The sequence below is a fragment of the Oryctolagus cuniculus genome, chromosome 9 (genome assembly GCF_964237555.1).
Source record: "Oryctolagus cuniculus chromosome 9, mOryCun1.1, whole genome shotgun sequence".
NCBI lineage: Eukaryota > Metazoa > Chordata > Mammalia > Lagomorpha > Leporidae > Oryctolagus > Oryctolagus cuniculus.
This window is the reverse complement of record NC_091440.1, coordinates 90048187-90071696: the sequence shown is the minus strand read 5'-3', so window position 1 is coordinate 90071696 and position 23510 is coordinate 90048187. Positions and strand designations below refer to the sequence as shown.

General features: G+C 41.2%; 1 protein-coding gene and 1 pseudogene across 1 annotated transcript in view; one reads left to right on the top strand and one right to left on the bottom strand.

Moving 5' to 3' along the window:
- Positions 1-16029: 16029 nt before the first annotated feature.
- LOC103349036 (52 kDa repressor of the inhibitor of the protein kinase pseudogene) lies at positions 16030-18665 on the bottom strand (annotated as a pseudogene).
- The window catches only part of LOC127492037 (zinc finger protein 717-like), a 40075-nt gene continuing 34455 nt past the window's right edge, over positions 17891-23510 (top strand). The window contains exons 1-3 of the mRNA XM_051850064.2: positions 17891-18030; positions 18239-18311; positions 21568-21617. The gene's annotated coding sequence lies outside the window, so the exon portion shown is untranslated. The remainder of the gene's footprint in view (positions 18031-18238; positions 18312-21567; positions 21618-23510) is intronic.

The following is a 23510-nucleotide window of genomic DNA, read 5'->3' as shown; positions in this document are numbered from 1 at the left end:
TTTTTTAAATTCAATTTTTTTATTTCTTCTCTAATTTTGATTATTTCTTTGCTCCTAATAATTTTGGGTATGGTTTGCTGTAGTTGTTCTAGAACTTTGAAATACATTGATAGCTCTTTTATTTAGTGCCTTTCCAGTTTCTTGATGTAGGCACCTATTACTATAAACAGTCCTCTTAACACCGCTTTTGCTGTATCCCATAAGTTTTGATATGTTGTGTTGTTACCTTCATATGCTTCCAGAAAGTATTCAATTTATGTTTTGTTTTCTTCTATGACCCACTTCATTCAGGAGCATGTTGTTCAGTCTCCATGTGTTTGCATATGTTTTAGAGATTCCTGAGTTGCTGATTTGCAGCTTAATTCCATTCTGGTCCCTGAAGATGCCTGGTATGATTTTTATTTTTTTGAATTTTCTGAGATTTGCTTTATGGCCAGATATGTGCTCAGTCCAGGAGAATGTTCCATGCACTGCTGAGAAGAATGTATTCTGCAACTGTAGAATGGAAAGTTCTGTAGATATCTGTTAGGTCCATTTAGTTCATAGTGTCAAGTAAATCGGCTGGGTTTTTTTTGTTGTTGTTGTTGATTTTTCTGTCTAGTTGATCTGTCCCTTGCTGAATGTGGAGTACTGAAGTCCCCCAATACTATTGTATTGGAGTCTATGTCTCTCTTTAAATCCCTTAACATTTCTTTCAACTAGATAGGTTCCCTATAATTAGGTGCATATACGTTTATAATAGATACATCTTCCTGTTGAATTGATCCCTCAATCATTATATAGTGCCCTTCTTTGTCTCTTTTAACAGTTTTTGTGATAAAGTCTTTTTTGTCTGATATTAAGATGGCTATGCCAGACCTTTTTTGGTTTCTGTTGGCATGGAATATCTTTTTCCAACCTTTCACTTTCAGGCTGCATGCACCTTTGTTGGAAAGATGTGTTTCTCTATGTTTCTTGGAAGCAGCAAATAGATGGGTTTGGTTTTTTAATCCATTGAGCCAGTATGGGCCTTTTAAATGGAGTGTTGAGGCCATTTACATTCAATGTGACCATTGATAAGTAATGACTTTGCCCTGCCATTTTTCCAAAGATATCCAAATTTATACTTTGAACTTTCTTTGATTTTTAACTGGAGATTTTCTTCCTTTACCTGCTTTCATATTGATCACCATGTTTCTGTGTTTTTGTGTGTAAAACATTTAACTATCTTTTGCAGGGCTTAGGAGTGGTTACAAATTCTTTTAATTTCTGTTTGTTATGAAAGGCCTTATTTCACCTTCACTTATAAATGAGAGCTTTTCATGGTATAATCTGGGATGACAGTTTTTTCTCTTAAGATTTGGGTTATATCTCATCATTCTCTCCTAACCTGCATGGTTTCTGCTGAGCAGTCTGCTGTGAGTCTAATTGGAGATCCTCTGAAAGTAATCTGGCGTTTCTCTCTTGCACATTTTAGAATCATTTCTTCATGTTTCACTGTGGTGAGTTTGATTACAATGTGTCATGGTGAGGATCTTCTCTGGTCATGGCTATTGGGAATTTTGTGTTCTTCCTGTACCTAGAATCTCTTTCTTTCTCCAAATCTGGGAAGTTTTCTGCTAACATTTCACTAAAAAGGCCTTCTAATCATCTCTCTCCATGCCTTCAGCAAATTCCAGAATCCAAATGTTGTTTTTTTTTTTATAGTATCCCATAGATGCCTAACAGTGTTCTTCAGATTTCTAACTTACTCTTCTTGTCTTTGGATTGACCTCATACTTTCCTGTGCTCTGAGAAACACATTGAAAAAGGAATAGCAAATTTGGACAAGTAGTATCTGCTTTTAACACTCATTGTAAACCTAGAGTATAAATAAAATGCTACTAGTGACAACATCGTCAAGAAGATCATAGGGACAGTATAAAACATCCAGAAATAGCCCCACACATTTATTGATAACTGAGTTTCAAAAAAGGTGCAAAAGCAATTCAGTGGATTCCATAACTATTCAAATAAGATTGTTGGGGGAATATGAGCATCATTTGCAATAATATGGACCATAAACAATATGTGGCACCATATACAAATCTTAACTCAAAATGGATCAAATTCCTAAAGATGCTTAGCATTGTGGCACAGTGGGTTAAGCTGCCACTTGTGACATGCACATCCTGTTTCAGAATGCCAATTTGAGTGCCAGCTGCTCAACTTCTGACTCAGCTTTCTACTAATGTACCTGGGGAGGCAACCAATCATGGTCACATACTTGATCCCCTGCCATCAGAAGTTCCTGGCTACTGGCTTTGTCTTAGCCCATAATAGGCTATTGCAAACATTTGGCAAGTAACCCAGTGAATGGGAAGTCTCTCTCTCTCTCTCTCTCTCTCTCTCTCTTGCTTGTGATCTCTATCTCTCCCCATTACAAAATAAATCAAGTTCGAAAACATAACAAAATGTAGAGCCTAAAAGTATAAAATCTGCAGGATCAAACATAATGGAAATCCTTTTGATCATGACTTAGGTGAAGATTTTTAGCTGAGACATGTACAAACAGAAGCTGTTAGTGAACAAATACAAAAATTAAACTTCCTCAGAGTTAAAAGTCTATGCTCTTCCACAATAACTACTAAAAGTTAAAGAATAAGCCATTGGATAAAAAAATTTGAAAGTATATACCTTGTGAGGGACTTATATAGAAAATATGGGAAATTTCTTAGAAGTCATAAGAAGAAACAAACACCCCAAAAGATTAAATGACACAGATTTGAAGACATACTTCATCAAAGACCTAGAAGCAGAAAATAAGTCTATGAACATATGGTTATCATCATTAGTTCTTAGAAAAATGAAATTAAAACTATTGTGTCATACCACTACATCTCTCTAAGGTCAGCTAAACTTAAAAGGCTTGACCCTAGCAAGTGTTGGCGAATCTGAGGAAGATGGAACTCACATACTGAAAGTGGGAACAAAGCATCCAACCAGGCAGACTTATGTACCAACGATCATAGCAAGTTTATTACCAAGGGATTTTAACTGGAAACTACCTAAACTATTTCTCAAAAATAAACTGATAAAACAAATTATTTCATTTCCATTTATAAGATACCACTCTGCAAAAAATAATAAAATTGATATATGCAACAAAACAGAGATCCACTGGGATCTCACTCGCGGAGATTTTTTTTTTTTTTTTTGGACAGGCAGAGTGGACAGTGAGAGAAAGAGACAGAGAGAAAGGTATTCCTTTTCCATTGGTTTACCCCCCAACGGCTGCTCTGGTGGTGCGCTGCGGCCAGCACACCACACCAATCCGAAGCCAGGAGCCAGGTGCTTCTCCTGGTCTCCCATGCGGGTGCAGGGCCCAAGGACCTGGGCCATTCTCCATTGCACTCCCGGGCCACAGCAGAGAGCTGGACAGGAAGATGAGCAACCAGAACAGAATCTGGTGCCCAGACAGGGACTAGAACCCAGTGTGCAGGAGCCACAGGCGAAGGATTAGCCTATTGAGTCGCAGCGCCAGCCATGTAGAGATATTTCATTTAGGTCATTTTTTTTTCTTGCCAGAGTGTCTTGACTTTCCATGCCTGAAATACTCTCATGGGCTTTTCAGCCAGATCCAAATGCCTTAAGGGCTGATTCTGAGGCCAGAGTGCTGTTTGGGACATTTGCCATTCTATGAGTCTGCTGTATATCCCGCTTCCCATGTCTGATCGTCTCTCCCTTTTTGATTCTATCAGTTAGTATTTTCAGACACTAGTCTTGTTTATGTGATCCCTTTGACTCTTAGTCCTATCATTATGATCAATTGTGAACAGAAATTGATCACTTGGACTAGTGAGATGGCATTGGTACATGCCACCTTGATGGGATTGAAATGGAATCCCCTGGCACATTTCTAACTCTACCATTTGGGGCAAGTCCGATTGAGCATGTCCCAAATTGTACATCTATTCCCACTCTTATTCCAGCTCTTATATTTAACAGGGATCACTTTTCATTTATGTTTCAGCACTGAAGAATAATTGTGTATTAATTACAGAGTTCAACCAATAGTATTAAGTAGAACAAAAAAAAATACTAAAAGGGATAAAGTATTAAGTTGTTCATCAACACTCAGGGCAAGGGCTGATCAATTCACTGTTTCTCATGGCGTCCATTTCACTTCAACAGGTTTTCTTTTTGGTGCTCGGTTAGTTCCAGATATATTTTTATTTCTATTTCTTCTATGATGCACTGTTCATTCAGGAGAATGCTGTTCAGTCTCCATGTACTTACATATGTTCTAGAAATTCTTGAGTTGTTGATTTCTAGAGAAGATTCATGGGATGATTTCTAAATTTTTTTTTTCAATTTGCTGAGACCCGCTTTATGGCCTAGCATGTGGTCTATCCTAGAAAAAGTTTCATGCACTGGTGAGAAGAAGAAGAATTGTATTATGTAACCATAGGTTGAAAAGTTCTGTAGTTATCCATTAGGATAACTAATATCCATTCATTGTAGTTATCCATTAGGCCTATCCATTGGTCTATGGTGTCAATTCACTCTATTGTTCCCTTGCTAATTTTTTGTCTGGTTGATCTGTTCATTGCTGAAAGTGGGGTATTGGAGTCCCACATTACTATTGTATTGTATACTATTGTATTTAGCTCCATTAACATTTCTTTCAACTAGCCAGGTACCCTGAAATTAGGTGCATATACATTTATTATAGTCACATATTCCTGTTGAATTAATCCCATAATCATTACATAGTGCCTTTCTTCACCTCTTTTAATGTTTTTGTGTTAAAGTCTATTTTGTCTGATACTAGGATGGCTACATCAGCCCTTTTTTGGTTTCTGTTAACTTAGAATATGTTTTCCATCCTTTCACTTTCAGTCTGTGTCTATCTTTGTTGGTGAAATGTGTTTCTTGTAGGCAGCAATTAGATGAGTCTTGTTTTTTTAGTATCCCACAAACCTTTAATATTGTTTTTTAGTTTTCTAATTTCTCCTTCTTTTTCTTTTGGTCTAACTGTAAAATTTCCAGAGTTTTGTCTTCTTATTGGAAGTGGAGCAGCCAGGTCTCAAAACGGCGCCCATATGGGATGCTGTCGCTTCAGGCCAGGGTGCTAACCCACTGCGCAATGGCACTGGACCACTAGGGAATGTTTGCCTTTTACTTCTTAAATGATTTATTTAGTGAATTCTTTAGTCTTTTTTACTGCAATGTAATTTTAAAATATTATCTCAAAACTTAAAAAGAAGGAAAGGGAGAAGGAGAGGAAGGGAGAGGAAGGGAGAGGAGGGAGAGCAGACAGGGGGCAGAAGAGCGGTACAGAGGGACTGAGGAATAGAATATCACTGTAGTCTTAGAATTCTATCCATGATGTTTTGATAACAACTGCCCTGTAGTATGTCCTGAAATCTGGTATTGTGATGCCTCAGGCTTTGTTTTTGTTGTCAAGATTGCTTTAGCTATTCGAGGTCTCCTGTGTCTCCATATGAATTTCAGCATCATTTTTTCCAGATCTGAGAAGAAGGTCTTCGGTATCTTGATTGGTATCGCATTGAATGTATAAATTGCTTTTGGGAGAATGGACATTTTGATGATATTGATTCTTCCAATCCATGAGCATGGAAGATTTTTCCATTTCTTGGTATCCTCTTCTATTTCTTTCTTTAAGGTTTTGTAATTTTCATCATAGAGATCCTTAATGTCCTTGGTTAAGTTTATTGCAAGGTATTTTGTGGGGAGCAACTGGGAGCAACTCTGGACTAGACTAAGTTACTGGAATTAAGACTTATTCTATGCATCTGCTCTCCCACAATATGGCGCTGGGAGAGGAGGCAACAGCTTCTACACAGCTGCCTCCAGTTCGACCAATAAACTGTAGGACTTGCTCCTGATTGGAGGAGAGCAGTGTACTCAGCGTGTGGGTAGCAGAGTTGGGATTGGTGGAAGAGGACTATAAAGGAGGAGAGAGACAACATGCACCAGGAACATCTGAAGGAACACCTGAGCAGCCCCCGAGAGAGCCGGCTGGCGGTGTGCCGCTCCCCCGCGGAAGTGGGGAAAGTGGCTAGGGGGAACCGCCCTTCCACGGAGGTGGAAGGGACGGTAGCCAACCCGGGAAGAACCAGCAGCAAACCCGGGGAGGGCCGAGCAGACAAAAGAACAGCGCAGGGTCCTGTGTCGTTCCTCCACGAAGACGGGGAGTGACATAATGGTGCCGTGACTCGGATATGAAGCCTAGGCAGGGTTTAGTGTCGTTCCTCCACGAAGAGGGGGAGCGACATAATGGTGCCGTGACTCAGATAGGAAACTTAAGAGGGAAGAAACGGGAAGAAGTGGGAAAATTCCGGAGAGAGAGACTAGCAAAGAGCCTAGGGAAAGCCGGATGGAAAAGGTGCCGGAAGAAGCTATTGAAAGCCTAGGCATAGACTCGGATATGGACTGTGGGAAAGAAGTTAGGATTGAAAGCGAAAGTGAAAGCTTTCATAGACTCGGATGCGGACTATGGCGGGGAAGCTAGGAGACTGAAAGCGAAAGTGAAACCTGGAGGAGGCTTGGACTCGGATGCGGACTGTGGGGAGAAACCGGGAGAAATGAGAGGGGAATATTGTTGTTGGAAGAAAAGTTAGGGAAACATACCAGGTAGAGAAAAATGTTAGGGAAATTGAAGCCGCGGGGGCAGGCCGAGGTGGAGACGTAAGCTATCTTGGAATTCTTCAAGTCAGCCCGGGGAGCAAAAGGCGAAAATCTGGAACCAGAGGCAGAGACGTGGGCCGCTAGGTTGAATTCGCCAGGTTAGCCCGGGGAACTTGGATTGAATGCCGGTGGCGGAAACGTGAGCTAGGCTGTGTGATTCGCAGAAGCCGCCGCGTGCAGAGAGAGCACGGGGCGTGAATAGATAGGGAACGTGGGGCTAGTGCGAGGCCATGGTGCGGGCGCGAAGGGGCGCGGAGACCGCGGAGTGCGCGTGCGAAGCCGGGAAGCCGCGCAGATGAGAGAAGCGTGGGCTGAAGCGGCTCGGAGCCGGGAAGCCACTGAGAAGCAGCCTCGGGGTGGGCGCCGGGAAGCCGCGAAGATAAGAGAAACAGAAGTTTAGAAGTAAAATGAGAGAAATAGGAATGCTGGCAGATAGAAGTAAAATAGGAGAAATAGGAATGCCCGGAGATAGAGAATAGAGAAAAATAAGGCGTCCCCACAACACGGCAATGAGAGAGCTTGGATTCGGTCTGCCTGATTAGTAAGATGATAAGCACCTGTGGGTGGCTGCAGGTCACCGAAGACAGGCACGTTATTAACACCAATAAGTCTCCCCACAAGATGGCAATGAGAGGGCTTGGATTCGGTTTGCCTGATTGCTAGGGCTTGTAAGCACCTGCAGGCAGTTCAAGCAGAGCAGAGCATGCGCTGCAGGGCACCGAACACAGGCATGCATCAGCGCCTAAAAACCTCCTCACAACATGGTGAAGAGAGGACCCGGATTTGGTTTGCCTGATGGGTAGGGCTTGTAAGCACCTGTGGGCAACTCTAGCAAGCAGAGCAGAGTGTGTGCCGTGGGGCACCGAAGACAGGCGCGTATCAACGCCAAAAATAAAAAGAAAGGGGAACTGTGGGGAGCAACTGGGAGCAACTCTGGACTAGACTAAGTTACTGGAATTAAGACTTATTCTAAGCATCTGCTCTCCCACAATATGGCGCTGGGAGAGGAGGCAACAGCTTCTACACAGCTGCCTCCAGTTCGACCAATAAACTGTAGGACTTGCTCCTGATTGGAGGAGAGCAGCATACTGAGCGTGTGGATAGCAGAGTTGGGATTGGTGGAAGAGGACTATAAAGGAGGAGAGAGACAACATGCACCAGGAACATCTGAAGGAACACCTGAGCAGCCCCCAAGAGAGCCGGCCGGCGGTGTGCCACTCCCCCGCGGAAGTGGGGAAAGTGGCTAGGGGGAACCACCCTTCCACGGAGGTGGAGGGGACGGTAGCCAACCCGGGAAGAACCAGCAGCAAACCCGGGGAGGGCCGAGCAGACAAAAGAACAGCGCAGGGTCCTGTGTCGTTCCTCCACGAAGACGGGGAGTGACATAATGGTGCCGTGACTCAGATATGAAGCCTAGGCAGGGTTTAGTGTCATTCCTCCACGAAGAGGGGGAGCAACAGTATTTGATTGTTTTTGTGGCTATTGTGAATGGGATTCATCTTAGAAGTTCTTCCTCAGCCGTGGCATTGTCTGTGTATACAAAGGCTGTTGATTTTTGTGCATTGATTTTATATCCTGCTCTTTGCCAAACTCTTCTATGAGTTCCAATAGTCTCTTAGTAGAGTTCTTTGGATCCCCTAAATAAAGAATCATATCATCTGCAAAGAGGGATAGTTTGACTTTTTCCTTCCCAATTTGTATCCCTTTAATTTCTTTATCTTGCCTAATAGTTCAGGCTAAAATTTCCAGAACTATATTGAATAGCAGTGGTGAGAGTGGGCATCCCTGTCTGGTAACAGATCTCAATGGAAATGCTTTCAACTTTTCCCCGTTCAATAGGATGTTGGCCGTGGGTTTTTCATAGATTGCTTTGATTGTATTGAGGAATGTTCCTTCCAAACCCAGTTTGCTTAGAGTTTTCATCATGAAAGGGTGTTGTATTTTATCAAATGCTTTCTCTGCCTCTATTGAGATAATCATATGGTTTTTCTTCTGCAGTCTGTTAATGTGGTGTATCACATTGATTGTCTTGCGCACATTAAACCATCCCTGCATACCAGGGATAAATCCCACTTGGTCTGGGTGGATGATCTTTCTGATGTGTTGTTGCATTCTATTGGCCAGAATGTTATTGAGGATTTTTGCATCTATGTTCATCAGGGAAATTGGTCTGTAATTCTCTTTCAATGCTGCATCTTTTTCCGGCTTAGGAATTAAGGTGATGCTGGCTTCATAGAAAGAATTTGGGAGGATTCCCTCTTCTTCGATTGTTCTGAATAGTTTGAGAAGAATTGGAGTTAGTTCTTCTTTAAATGTCTGGTAGAATTCAGCAGTGAATCCATCTGGTCCTGGGCTTTTCTTTGTTGGGAGGGCCTTTATTACTGTTTCAATTTCTGTCTCAGTTATGGGTCTGTTTAGGTTTTCGATGTCTTCCTGGTTCAATTTAGGTAGGTTGCATGTGTCCATTTCTGATAGGTTTCCCTGTTTGCTGGCATACAAGTCCTTGTAGTAATTTCTGATGATTCTTTTTATTTCTGTGGTGTCTGTTGTTACATTTCCTTTTTCATCTCTGATTTTATTGATTTGGGTCTTTTCTCTTCTTTTTTTAGTTATTTGGCCAATGGGGTATCAATTTTGTTTATTTCTTCAAAAAAACCAGCTCCTAGTTTGGCTGATTTTTTGTAATTTTTTTTTGGATTCAATCCTGTTGATTTCTTCTCTGATTTTAATTATTTCTCTTCTCCTACTAGATTTGGGCCTGGTTTGCTGCAGATTTTCTAGATCCTTGAGATGAATTGAAAGCTCATCTGTTTGGTGCCTTTCCAATTTCTTGATGTAGGCACCTATTGATATAAACTTTACGCTTAACACTGCTTTTGCTGCGTCCCATAAGTTTTGGTATGTTGTGCTGTTATCCTCATTTACTTCCAGAAAATTTTTGATTTCTCTTTTGATTTCTTCTATGACCCAGTGTTCATTCAGGAGCATGTTGTTCAATCTCCATGTGTTTGCATATGCTCTAGGGATTCCTGAGTTGCTAATTTCCAACTTCATTCCTTTATGGTCTGAGAAGCTGCATGGTATGATTCTAATTCTTTTGAATTTGCTTAGACTTGCTTTATGGCCCAGTATGTGGTCAATCCTAGAGAAGGTTCCATGTACTGCTGAAAAGAATGTAAATTCTTTCTGTGTAGGATGAAAAGTTCTGTAGATATCTGTTAGATCCATTTGGGCTATAGTGTCATTTAAATCTACTGTCTCCTTGTTGATCTTCTGTCCTGTTGATCTGTCTATTTCTGAGAGTTGGGTATTGAAGTCCCCCAGTACTATTGTATTGGGGTCTAAGTCTCTCTTTAAGTCCATTAACAAATCTTTTAAATAAACCAGTGCCCTGTAATTAGGTGCATATACATTGATAATCGTTATATCTTCCTGTTGAATTGATCCCTTAATCATTATATAGTGCCCCTCTTTGTCTATCCTAACAGTTTTTGTGGTAAAGTTTATGTTGTCCGATATTAATATGGCTATGCCTGCTCTTTTTTCATTTCTGTTGGCATGGTATATCTTTTTCCAGCCTTTCACGTTCAGTCTGTATGCATCTTCATTGGAAAGATGTGTTTCTTGTAAGCAGCAAATAGATGGGTTTTGTTTCTTAACCCAATCAGCCAATTGGTGTCTTTTAACTGGACAGTTCTGGCCATTAATGTTCAATGTGACTATTGATAAGTGGTAACTTTGCCCTGCCATTTGCCAAAGATATTTTCTAATATATGTTTTGAACTTCCTGTGATCTTTTGCTGTGAGGTTTCCTTCATTTACCTTCTTTCATATTGGTGACCGTGTTTCTGTGTTTCTGTGTGTAACACATCTTTAAGCATCTTTTGCAGGGCTGGATGAGAGGCAACAAATTCTTTCAATTTCTGTTTGCTGTGAAAGGTCTTTATTTCACCTTCATTCACAAATGAGAGCTTTGCAGGATATAATATTCTGGGCTGTCAGTTTTTCTCTCTTAGTACCTGGGCTATATCTCACCATTCCCTCCTAATTGTAGGGTTTCTGATGAGAAGTCAGCTGTGAGTCTGATTGGAGATCCTCTGAGAGTAATCTGACGTTTCTCTCTTGCACACTTTAGGATCTTTTCTTTATGTTTCACTGAGGTGAATTTAATTACAACGTGTCATGGTGAGGATCTCTTTTGGTCGTGTTTATTAGGGGTTCTATGAGCTTCCTGTACTAGGATGTCTCTGTCCTTCTCCAAACCAGGGAAATTTTCTGCTAATATCTCACTAAAAAGGCCTTCTAATCCTTTCTCCCTCTCCATGCCTTCAGGAACTCCTAGAACCCGAATGTTGGGTTTTTTAATAGTATCCTGAAGATTCCCATGAATATTTTTTAGATTTCTAATTTCCTCTTCTTTTCTTTGGTTTGACTGTATATTTTCCTGTGCTCTGTCTTCTAAGTCTGATATTCTCTCTTCTGCTTCACCCATTCTGTTTTTAAGGCTCTCTAATGTGTTTGTCATTTGATCTATTGAATTCATTTCATTATGATTTCTCATCACTATCACAGTTTCATGTCCTACTAGTTGTTTCATTTAATTTTGATTCCTCCTTAATATTTCATTTTCACGAGAGAGATTTTCTATGTTGTCCATTAAGGATTTCTGTAGTTCGAGAATTTGTTTTTGAGAACTTCTTAATGTTCTTATCAATTTTTTGAGATCTGCTTCTTGCATTTCTTCTATGTCATCATCTTCATAATCTTGAATTGGGGTTTCTATTTCATTTGGGGGTGTCATAGTGTCTTCCTTGTTCTTGTTACCTCGGTTTTTGCATTTGTTGTTTGGCATATTGGAGATATTCTTTGGTTTCTTCGGTGTGGTGTTTTTTCTCATTATACTGTGACTCTAGATTAAGTGGACTGTCTGCTTTTGATGGATCCTTAGAGGCTGTGATGGGTGTGGCCAGAGAACTCTGTTTGGTTCTTCAGGGTTAAGGGTGTGCCAAAGGTGATTCACCCAGATTGTTCTCTTGCTCTCTCTCTCTCTTTTTGACTCAGTTGGGAAGTAATTCCACACAGCTGAGTGGAATTGAGAGTAGTTGATGTATGAAATCTGGCTCCTGTGGGTATTCGTCTGCTTACCGCTGGGACCACACAGAGTTTATGCAGCCCTCAGTGTGGTCTCAAATTTCTCTGCAGTCTCTCACTAGATTGCCCCAGGTTACTGAGTTTGTGTACTCGGTGAGTTCTCTCGCCCCTCTCAGTTTTTCACAGTCTTGTTAGCTCCACACTTTCATTAGGTGTTAACCTCCTTTTATTGCTCCCCACCAGAGTCAGGTTTTTCTGCTTGGCTAATGAGGGGCACCGCTTTACATATGCAAAATGGCACGTGCCGCCTTACATACGTAAAATGGCGCCTGCCCTTTTGGCTTTGTAAGGTGAGTGGAGAGAGAGGTTAATGTCCGTGCTGGTTCCCCTTATTTATTCGATTTTTTCTCTCCTCCAGTCAGCCTGGTGAACTTTCCCCAGTGGGGTTTTAGGCCTCATTCTCTGCAAGCTCTTTCTGCCTTTCCCTGCCAATGTCTCGGGTTACTGAGGTCTTCGTCTCACCTCCCCTTCCAGCGCTGGAGCACAGACTATGCGGCGCGGCTCCCGAGGCTCCCGCAGCTCGGCTTCCACGTGGTGGGCAACCTTGTTCTCCCCGTAGGTCCTCTGTGTCACATCCACTAGATCCGGAAGAGTTTCCTCTGCAATTTTTTCCTGAGGCTACCATAACTCCACTTTTATTAAACTATCTTTTCCCGGACTATCAGTGTGCGCCCTCACTATTCTGCCATCTTGGCTCTGCCTGCTTCAGAATTTCAATTTTTAATAGCTGGGTAATATTCCGCTGTGTATATATAACACATTTTCTTTATCCATTGATCTGGTGATGGACATTTGGTTGATTCCAAATTTTAGCTACTGTGAATGGTGCTAATATAAATATGGTGCTGAAGGTATCCCTTTGATACATCGTGTTCAAGTCTATTGGGTGAGATTTCTGGATTATATGGCATATGATCCAGAATACCAAACCTTTTACCCTATGTAGCTATATACCTATCTAGCTTAACCCTACCTAGTAAAACCTCTTAACCCTACCAAGTTTAACCCTATGTGACTATAAACTTCCCCACTACTCTATTCCACTCCCACCTGTCCCCCAACAGCCTCTGGTATCCCTACTAGAGTTTTAAATTATATGAGAGCACCTAATTTTCAGACTCCATGTCAGTGAGATCAAGTGATGTTTGTCTTCCTGTGCTTGGCTTATTGCACTTAACACAGTGATCTCCAGTTCCATGAATTTTGTTGCAAATGAAAGGATTTCAAGCTTTTTGTGGATGAGTAAAAGTCAATTAGCTGCATCTACAGATTTCATTGTTCATTTATTGGTGGATGTACACTAAGGTTGCTTCCATTTTTTTGGCTATTGTAAATAGTGCTGCAATAGACATCTGAATGCACATGTTTCTTTAGATGAGTTTGTCATACCAAAGAGTGAGACTGCTGGATCATGTGGTTCTGCTTTTTACTTTTTGTGGTGCTTCCTTGCAATTTTCCACAATGGTTGTACTAATTTACATTCCCACTAAAACTGTACTAATTTACACTTTCTAAATCCTCATCAACTCTTGCTATCTTTTGTCTTTTTAATAATGGCCAACCTAATAACAGTGAAGTATATCTCATTGTGGTTTTGAGTCACAGTTGCCTGATGATTAGTAATTGTTTCTTCATGTACCTGTTTCCATTTGTATTTATTTTTTGATAAATGTCTAGGAGTACTGCCAATTTTTAATTAGACTATTTGTGCTTATTTTCCAAATAAGTTGTTTAAATTACATATATATTTGGATATTAACTCCTTGTTGAGTATACAGTTGGAAATGCTTTGCTTCCATTCTGTAGATACTTTATTTTTATATAATCTAATTTAACCATTTTTTGCTTTTATTTCCTGAGTTTTGGGACTGTGGTCTTAAAAATGCTTGCCAATCCCAAGGAAATATTGTAAGGATTATAATAACTGAATTAATTTATTTTTTTAACTTTTATTTAATGAATATAAATTTCCAAAGTACAGCTTATGGATTACAATGGCTTCCCCCCCCATAACTTCCCTCCCACCCACAACCCTCCCCTTTCCTGCTCCCTGTCCCCTTCCATTGATATCAAGATTCATTTTCAATTCTCTTCATATACAGAAGATCAGTTTAGCATATATTAAGTAAAGGTTTCAACAGTTTGCACCCACATAGAAACACAGAGTGAAAAATACTGTTTGAGTACTAGTTATACCATTAAATCACTATGTACAGCATGTTAAGGACAGAGATCCTACATGAGGAGCAAGTGCACAGTGACTCCTGTTGTTGACTTAACAAATTGACACTCTTGTTTATGGCATCAGGAATCACCCTAGGCTCTTGTCATGAGTTGTCAAGGCTATGGAAGCCTTTTGAGTTCACGACTCTGATCATATTTAGACAAGGTCATAATGAAAGTGGAAGTTCTTTCCTCCCTTCAGAGAAAGGTACCTCCTTCTTTGATGACCTGTTCTTTCCACTGGGATCTCACTCGCGGAGATCTTTCATTTAGGTCATTTTTTTTTTTTTTTGCCAGAGTGTCTTGGCTTTCCATGCCTGAAATACTCTCATGGGCTTTTCAGCCAGATCCGCATGCTTTATGGGCTGATTCTGAGGCCAGAGTGCTGTTTAGGACATCCGCCATTCTATGAGTCTGCTGTGTATCCCGCTTCCCATGTTGGATCGTTCTTTCCCTTTTTTATTGTATCGGTTAGTATTTTCAGACACTAGTCTTGTTTATGTGATCCCTTTGACTCTTAGTCCTATTATTATGATCAATTGTGAGCAGAAATTGATCACTTGGACTAGTGAGATGGCATTGGTACATGCCACCTTGATGGGATTGAAATGGAATCCCCTGGTATGTTTCTATCTCTGCCGTTTGGGGCAAGTAAGCTTGAGCATGTCCCAAATTGTACATCTATTCCCACTCTTATTCCAGCTCTTATATTTAACAAAGATCACTTTTCAGTTAAGTTTCAACACTTAAGAATAACTGTGTATTGATTACAAAATTCAACCAAAAGTATTAAGTAGAACATACAAAAAGAATACTAAGAGGGATAACGTATTAAGTTGTTCATCAACAGTCAGGGCAAGGGCTGATCAAGTCACCGTTTCTCATAGTGTTCATTTCACTTCAACAGGTTTCCTTTTTGGTGCTCAGTTAGCTGTCACCATCAGGGAGAACATATGATATTTGTCCCTTTGGGACTGGCTTATTTCACTCAGCATAATGTTTTCGAGATTCCTAACAGGGATCACTTTTCTGTAAAAATTTAAACACCTAAGAATAATTCTGTGTTAATTACAGAGTTCAACCAATAGTACTAGAACAAAAAAAATACTAAAATGGATAAAGTATTACATTGTACATCAACAGTCAGGACAAGAGCTGATCAAGTCACTGTTTCTCATAGTGTCCATTTCACTTCAACAGGTTTCCCCTTTGGTGCTCAGTTAGTTGTCGCTGATCAGGAAGAACATATGATATTTGTCCCTTTGGTACTGGCTTAATTCACTCAGCATAATGTTTTCCAGATTCCTCCATCTTGTTGCAAATGACTGGATTTCATTGTTTTTGACTGCTGTATAGTATTCTATAGAGTACATGTCCCATAATTTCTTTATCCAGTCTACTGTTTTTTTAAACAAAATTCACATTTTATTTAGATTCAAATAAACTATACAAAATCGATTTTTCTTCACCAAAAATAACAGCAATATTTTCTGTATTATTTCTAGATAAACCACAAAACACTTATTTTTGTAGGTTTTCCAGGTTTTGCTTATAAATCAAGACAAGGCAGTAGTCACGGAAGAAGTCAGAAGAAAACAGGTGAGTCAGTTTTCAGTATCCACGGCCTCTGACACTGTCTTGACCATTAAACACGAGTGTTTGACATAAACCTGCAAACAAGATGTAGGCTCAACAAAGGAATGTAAACAGCAACACCCAGATGTGGAATGACAATGGCAGGTCCTTCCACTGCTAACTTACTCCTTTAGGATTCATTTGATCAAGACAAAATTTACACTGAAATCCTTGTGTGGTAAGATCACGAACTTCTCTCGCGTAATTGTCCATTTCAGAGTTAACTAACTCCTATTAGTCAAAACTCTTTGTCAAAGGTCAATTGTGGGCATCATTGTAAATTTCTTAAAATCTATTCCTTTCTCCCACACATCCTGAAAATTTATTTCTTCAAAACATTGCTAATTCAACAGTGATAATAAATGCTATTTGTAAAATGACTTAATTGAAACAATTCCAGGTGCCACTACCAGAGACACAGAGGTGGAACGTGGCACTTCCAATGCTACCTTCTGGAAGAACTAAGAGGTTGTCCGAACATGGGAGTTTAACAGGAGCCATTTAATTAGGGAGATTATCAATGGCTAACCTATTCAATGGGAGGCCTACAGGCAAAGGTATTCATTGATTAAGTGACCTACAAGAGAAAGTCTGTTTTTAAAGTCTCTTAAGTATTTTCAATGGGTTCTGAATTATCTGTAGGAAGCTCTGATTTAGATGTGTAGAGTTTGATGTATGTATCCACCATTAAATCTAGATCATGTTTTATATCAAAATTTATATTAAGCAAAGCCAAGTTACTCGACCTTTGGTCTGTTAAAGTGTTCCTCAAGTACGCTTTGAGACGCTTTCGTCCATTTTCATAGCGCTCGTTCTCCACCTTCATCACAGGAAGGATACACAGCACCTTCAGTAAGGCATACACATTAGGAAAAAATTTGATGTCAGGCAGATGGAGAGCTTCATAAATGGTGGATGGAAGCTCTATATCTTTGCCTCTGTGTTTCCATTTTATCCTCCAACAATGAAGCTCTGCTGAGAGAGTGTTGGGGTTGGGTAGATCACTTCTGTACATGTCAGCATGGAGCTCCTCTGATGTGTTGAATTTCAGCTGTCCCATGACTGACGGTACCAGAAATAAGCATTTAAGAGCTTTGAGGTGCTGCTCGGAGAATATATCTTTAAGTTCCTGAATAATGTGCTCCACTGTTGGAACACTCAGGGTTTCCTTATAGTAACTCTCAGAAGTTAGCTGAGACTCCAGGTTGCCTTGCTGCGCCCTGCGGAATTTCCCAGGGAGCTTCATTTGAATATCAAGCTTGGTTGCCAAGTTTGTGGCTTCCTCAAACCAAAATTCATGATACACTTCAATATTTTCCATGACTTCATTCAGCGAATGCAGGACTGCGGTCAAGCTACTGGCTGCAAAGAAGACATCAGAAGTTTGGCCCTGGAGATTTTTCCCAAAGGCTCTTGTAAAAGACAAGACATTTTTAAGAACAACAATGGTGACAATGAAATCAAAATCTGTGACTGCACTACAGAGTACAAACGCTCGGCCAGCTATGCAGTTACTCCACCTAATGTTTGTGTCACTGTTTATACCATCTAAACACAAAACAAGTGCTTGCAGAAGGTCCACGAGAATTTCAAACGCGTCATGCCTGACTGTCCACTCAGAGTGGCAAATTTCCTTCAGTTCCTTGCCTCTTTCTTCACTGTTCTGAAAAAGAACGGAAATTACATTGTCAAGTTCCAGAAGCAACTGAGGTGATCGATGGAAAAAAGAACAAACTTCCTCGATTGTTCCCAATGCAACAGATACTCCCATAACAGGAACTGATTTTGCCAACCACATATTTAAGGCACAGGAAGAGCAGAGTGTGCAGACGGCTTGGGGATATTTCTCTAAAAGTCTCGAAGCAACAACTTTCATTTTGGAAGAAAATCCACTGGACACGATGTAAGCCTGGCCACGGCAATATTCCATATTCAGCCCCCACTTCTCGGTTATCATAGTGTGAAATTTCACAGCCAGAATTTCTGCATCAGCTTCATAAGGCAGGAAGCCCACAAACTCCTCTTGCAGGTTATGGGAGTCATCAACAAACCTCACCAACACGGGCAGGTGCTCTTCCCCTGCTATGTCCACCACGTCGTCAGTGATGATGGAGAAGAAGTGAGAGTCCCTCACTTCCCTGAGTGTTTCCTCACGAATGCAGCTCTCACAGATCTCCAGCATCTGCTTCTGCTGCGCCTTCGAGCAGAACAGCGTGTTGACGGCCGTGCTCTCAAAGCGCTTCCTCAGGACCTCTTCACCAGAATTTATCCGGCACTCCAGCAGGGCCTGGAAATTATCGGGAGTAAAGAGACCTTCGGGGATCTCATCAGCCTCGTGTCCATCCAGAGGTATGTTTTGCTTGCCCATGAGAATCAAAATTTCAAACAAAGATTTTAAGTATTCTTTGTTTTCCTTCTCCTCAAGGGTTAACGGTAAAATGTCTTCATCTTGCTCATCACCCCCTTCTTCTGCACTGGGGTTCTGAACACTGCTGTTGTTTGTTTCTTTATGTCTTTGTTCCTGTTCAGAAGTTTCATCAATTTTTTTCTGTTTCAGTGTCCTGATTTCATCTTCACTCAATCCTTTTATTCGTTTTCTGTGTCTGCTGTGAGGATTGTTCAAATGACTGGTAAGATCAAATATTGTTGGTATTGCGTTATCTCGAAGAACTGTTCTATAAGGACTAGTTCTACAGATCATAGAGGTCTCAAAGTGTTTGGCACACAATCGATAATGCTTATTTAGTTGATCAGGTGTTTTATCTTCTAAGTCGGCTCTCCTACAATTCTCCACCCACTTCTGACATCTGGCCGGATCCCGCGGGAACCTGAAGAAGGCCAGATCCGACTGTGTGCTCTTCCGCGTGCAGTTAGGGGCCGCGCAGAAGTTCGGCATTGTCGCCTGCCCGCCGGCCGGCCCAGTCCTCCCCTCCCCGCCTCCTCAGGGCAGCCCGCCCGCCCGTCGGGGCCGGGGAGGGGAGCCAGGCCCCAGTCTACTGTTGATGGGCATTTGGGTTAGTTCCAGGTCTTAGCTACTGTGAATTCAGCTGCAATAAACATTAATGTTCAGACAGCTTTTTGTTTGCCAATTTAATTTCCTTTGGGTAAATTCCAAGGAGTGGTATGGCTGGGTTGTATGGTAGGGTTATATTCAGGTTTCTGAGGAATCTCCAGACTGACTTCCATAGTGGCTTAACCAGTTTGCATTCCCACCAACAGTGGATTAGTGTTTGTTTTTCCCCACATCCTCGACAGCATCTGTTGTTCGTAGATTTCTGAATGTGAGCCATTCTAACCGGGGTGAGGTGAAACCTCATTGTGGTTTTGATTTGCATTTCCCTGATTTCTAGTGATCTTGAACATTTTTTTATGTGTCTGTTGGCCCTTTGGATTTCCTCTTTTGAAAAATGTCTATTGAGGTCCTTGGCCCATCTCTTAAGTGGGTTGTTTGTTTTGATGTTGTGGAGTTTCTTGATTTCTTTGTAGATTCTGGTTATCAACCCTTTATCTGTTGCATAGTTTGCAAATATTTTTTCCCATTCTGTTGGTTGCCTCTTCACTTTCCTAACTGTATCTTTTGAAGTACAGAAACTTCTCAATTTGATGCAATCCCAAATGTTAATTGTGGCTTTGACTGCCTGTGCTTCTGGGGTCTTTTCTAGGAAGTCTTTGCCGGTACCTATATCTTGCAGGGTTTCTCCAATGCTCTCTAAGAATTTGATGGTGTCGGGTCGTAGATTTAAGTCTTTAATCCATGTTGAGTGAATTTTTGTGTAAGGTGAAAGGTAGGGGTCTTGCTTCATGATTCTGCATGTGGAAATCCAATTTTCCCAGCACCATTTATTGAATAGACTGTCCTTACTCCAGGGATTGGTTTTGGATCCTTGATCAAATATAAGTTGGCTGTAGATGTTTGGATTGATTTCTGGTGTTTCTATTCTGTTCCATTGGTCTATCCATCTGTTTCTGTACCAGTACCTTGCTGTTTTGATAACAACTGCCCTGTAGTATGTCCTGAAATCTGGTATTGTGATGCCTCAGGCTTTGTTTTTGTTGTCAAGATTGCTTTAGCTATTTGAGGTCTCCTGTGTCTCCATATGAATTTCAGCATCATTTTTTTCCAGATCTGAGAAGAAGGTCTTCGGTATCTTGATTGGTATCGCATTGAATGTATAAATTGCTTTTGGGAGAATGGGCATTTTGATGATGTTGATTCTTCCAATCCATGAGCATGGAAGATTTTTACATACGTAAAATGTCGCCTGCTCTTTGTCTTGCTCAGCTTTGTAAGGTGAGTGGAGAGAGAGGCTAATGTCCATGCATTAACGTCCCCTTATTTATTAGTTTTTTTCTCTCTTCCAGTCAGCCTGGTGAACTTTCCCCAGTGGGGCTTCAGGCTTCATTCCCTCTAGGCTCTTTCTGCCTTTCTCTGCCAATGTCTCGGGTTACCGAGGTTTTTGTCTCACCTCCCCTTCCAGCGCTGGCGCGCAGACTCTGCAGCTTGGCTTCTGTGGCTTGGCTTCTGTGGCTCGGCTCCCGTGGCTCGGCTTCCACGTGGTCGGTGACCTTGATCGCCCTGTAGGTCCTCCGTGTCACATCCACTAGCTCTGGAAGAGTTTCCTCTCAATTTTTTCCTGATCTTTTTCCTGAGGCTACAGTAACTCCACTTTTATTAAACTATATTTTCCCAGACTATCGGTGCGCGCCCTTACTATTCCGCCATCTTGGCTCCGCCCTCCCGATTTATAACTAACTGAATTAATTTAATCTCTTCTGCTTTATCCATTGTCCTTAAGAATATCATTTTTCCTTTGAATATTTAGGCTATTTCATGGTTACATGCAAATTTTAGAAGTGTTTTTCCTTGTTCTGTGAAAATATCTTTGGAATTTTGGTGGGATTACACTGAATCTGTTCACTACTTTGGGTAGCATGCAAATCTTAGTGTTGATTCTTCAGGATATTTATAAGGGATGTCTTCCTACTGTTTTGTGTTCTCTTAAATTTATTTCATCAGTGATTTATAGATTTGATTGCAGAGGTCTTTCATATCTTTGGTTAAATTCAGTCCCGGCTGTTTTATTTATTTTCTAGCTACACGAAATAGGATTGTTTCTTGATTTCTTTTTCATATGATTCACTATTGATGAATGACAACATTGACTTTTGTGCATTTACTTTGTACACTACACCTTTGCTGACTTTCTTATTTCTTTTTTTAAAAGATTTTTTAAATTTATTATTTGACAGGTAGAGTTACAGTGAGAGAGAGAGAGAGATAGAGAAAGGTCTTCCTTCCGTTGGTTCACTCCCCAGATGGCCGCAACGGCCAGTGCTGTGCCAATCTGAAGCCGGGAGCCAGGTGCTTCTTCCTGGTCTCCCATGCGGGTGCAGGCCTCAAGCACTTGGGCCATCCTCCTCTGCCTTCCTGGGCCACAGCAGAGAGCTGGACTGGAAGAGGAGCAACTGGGACTAGAGATGCCTGCGCCGCAGGCAGATGATTAACCTAGTGTGCCACCGTGCCAGCCCAACTTGATTTCTTCTTTTCATTTTGGATTGTCCTTTGTTTCATTCCCTTGGCTAATTCCTCTTGCTACATCTCTCAGTATATGTTGACTAAAAATGATGAAATTGTGCATTCCTGTCTTGTTCCAGATTTTAGAGAGAAAGCCCGTGGCTCTTCCCCATTCAATATGCTGTTAGCTGTTGCCTTATTATACATGACCTTTATTATGTTATTCCTGGATTGAGCCCAATTCTTGATAAAATGACAGTCCTGGTCTATTTTTACTCATTTTTATTTAAAATTTATTTTACCCAATACAATGATGGCTACTTCCATTTTCTTTGGGTTTGCATTTACCTGGAATGTCCTTTCTCTTTCAGTCTATGTTTGTGCTTAGAAGTGAAATGAATTTTGTGTAAGCAGCATATAGGTGAGTGTTACTATTTAACCCATTTATTCCACTAAAATGTAAAATATTTACTGATAGATAGGGTTTTACTACTGCCATTTTGATATTGTTTTATACTTTTCACTGTAGTACCCTTGCTTTGTCTTTTTCTGTATTTCTATCTTCATTTGTGGATCAAGATTTTTATTTATTTATTTTTTTTGACAGGCAGAGTTAGACACAGAGAGAGACAGAGAGAAAGGTCTTCCTTCCGTTGGTTCACCCCCCCCAAATGGCTGCTATGGCCAGCATGCTGCGCCGATCTGAAGCCAGGAGCCAGATGCTTCCTCCTGGTCTCCCATGCAGGTGCAGGGCCCAAGCACTTGGACCATCCTCCACTGCCTTCCTGGGCCACAGCAGAGAGCTGGACTGGAAGAGGAGCAACCGGAACAGAATCTGGTGCCCCAACCGGAACTAAAACCCAGGTTGCTGGTGCCGCAGGTGGAGGATTAACCTAGTGAGCTGCGGTGCCGGCCCAATCAAGATTTACTCTATTGATGTTATTAGATTCTTTATTATTTTTTGTCAGTTAAAATTTCTTGATTTGTGGCTACCATGAGGTTTACAACTTTCTTTTGGCTACAACAAGCTATCTCAAATGAGAACAACTTAATGTAGACTAAAAACAGAAAGAAATGATATAAGAAATCCTATAAAGATGGCAGAATAGGGAAGGAACTTACCACTATGCACTAGAGAAAGGTAGTTTAAAAAATATAGAAAGTGCAATCTCAGGGAAGAGAAAAACTGCACAGGAATCTCCACACATATTAGAGGAACACTGTGGATCTACATGGAAGCTGTGGACATGCACAACTCAGAATCCCAGCAGCCGAGAAACTCAATATCAGCTTTGGGGAGAGAGGTAAGAACAGACTGCAGCAGCCAAGCTACAAGCCACTGGCAATAAAGCTGAGGAAAAAGCCTAGCATGAGTGTAGATTGGAACCCTGTTGGGGTCAGTGTACCTGCCAACCTAGAGGGAAAAAAGGGGGCAGGATTCTCTCTCCCAAAGCACCCAACACCAGCATCCTTTAACTAGCCAAGAGAAGGTGGGTGCCATTTTGGATATGTATAACAGCTGCACCCATTTATGTCTGCACACCCAGCAACTAGCCAAGAAGAGAAGCTTGAGTTTGGCTGAGAATGAACAGGGAGCCAGGTGTTCAACTGAGGGAGCCTTGTGTTCATGGACTGCAAAACACTGGGGCTGCATGGGAGGGTACAGAGTATGGCTGTGTCTTTGGGAAGTCACTGTGGGTGGCTCTACATGCTCAGGGCTCCCTAATTCCTTGGTGTGGGTCATTGCTGTGGGATACGTGCTCACACTGAGGACTGCAGAGATCCTTTGTGTGGTTCATGTGGCAGTATGAATGAATATTGCACCCACTGGGGCTAGCACTACAGGCATTGGTTTCTTGGAGGAGAGGAGGTGATTGTGAGACTAAACCAGCAGAGCTGATCAAAAGTCACCTCTAATAAAATAAAAGAGATTTCACACACACACCTTCCGTGTCACCTTGGGTGATGCTGTAACTCCCCTCACCCTTGAACACTGAACAGAGAGCTTCCTGGCCACAACCACCAAACACGTCTGGGTATTACTGAAAGAGCAGACACTCTACTAAGCTACAGAGGCATAGTCAGAAGATAAAAGCCATCACAGGGAAATAAAAAACTGAAAATATCTATACCAATAAATATTTGGTGTAGCAATTTAAGACACAAGAATAAGAAATACAACATCATGCCCCCAAAAGAACACCAAAACACTTCAACTCCAGAATATGAAAATGAAGAGACTGAAAAAATGCCAGAATTGGAATTGAAAAGAATGATAATAGGATTATTTAGAATTAATCAGAAAGGGGGCTGG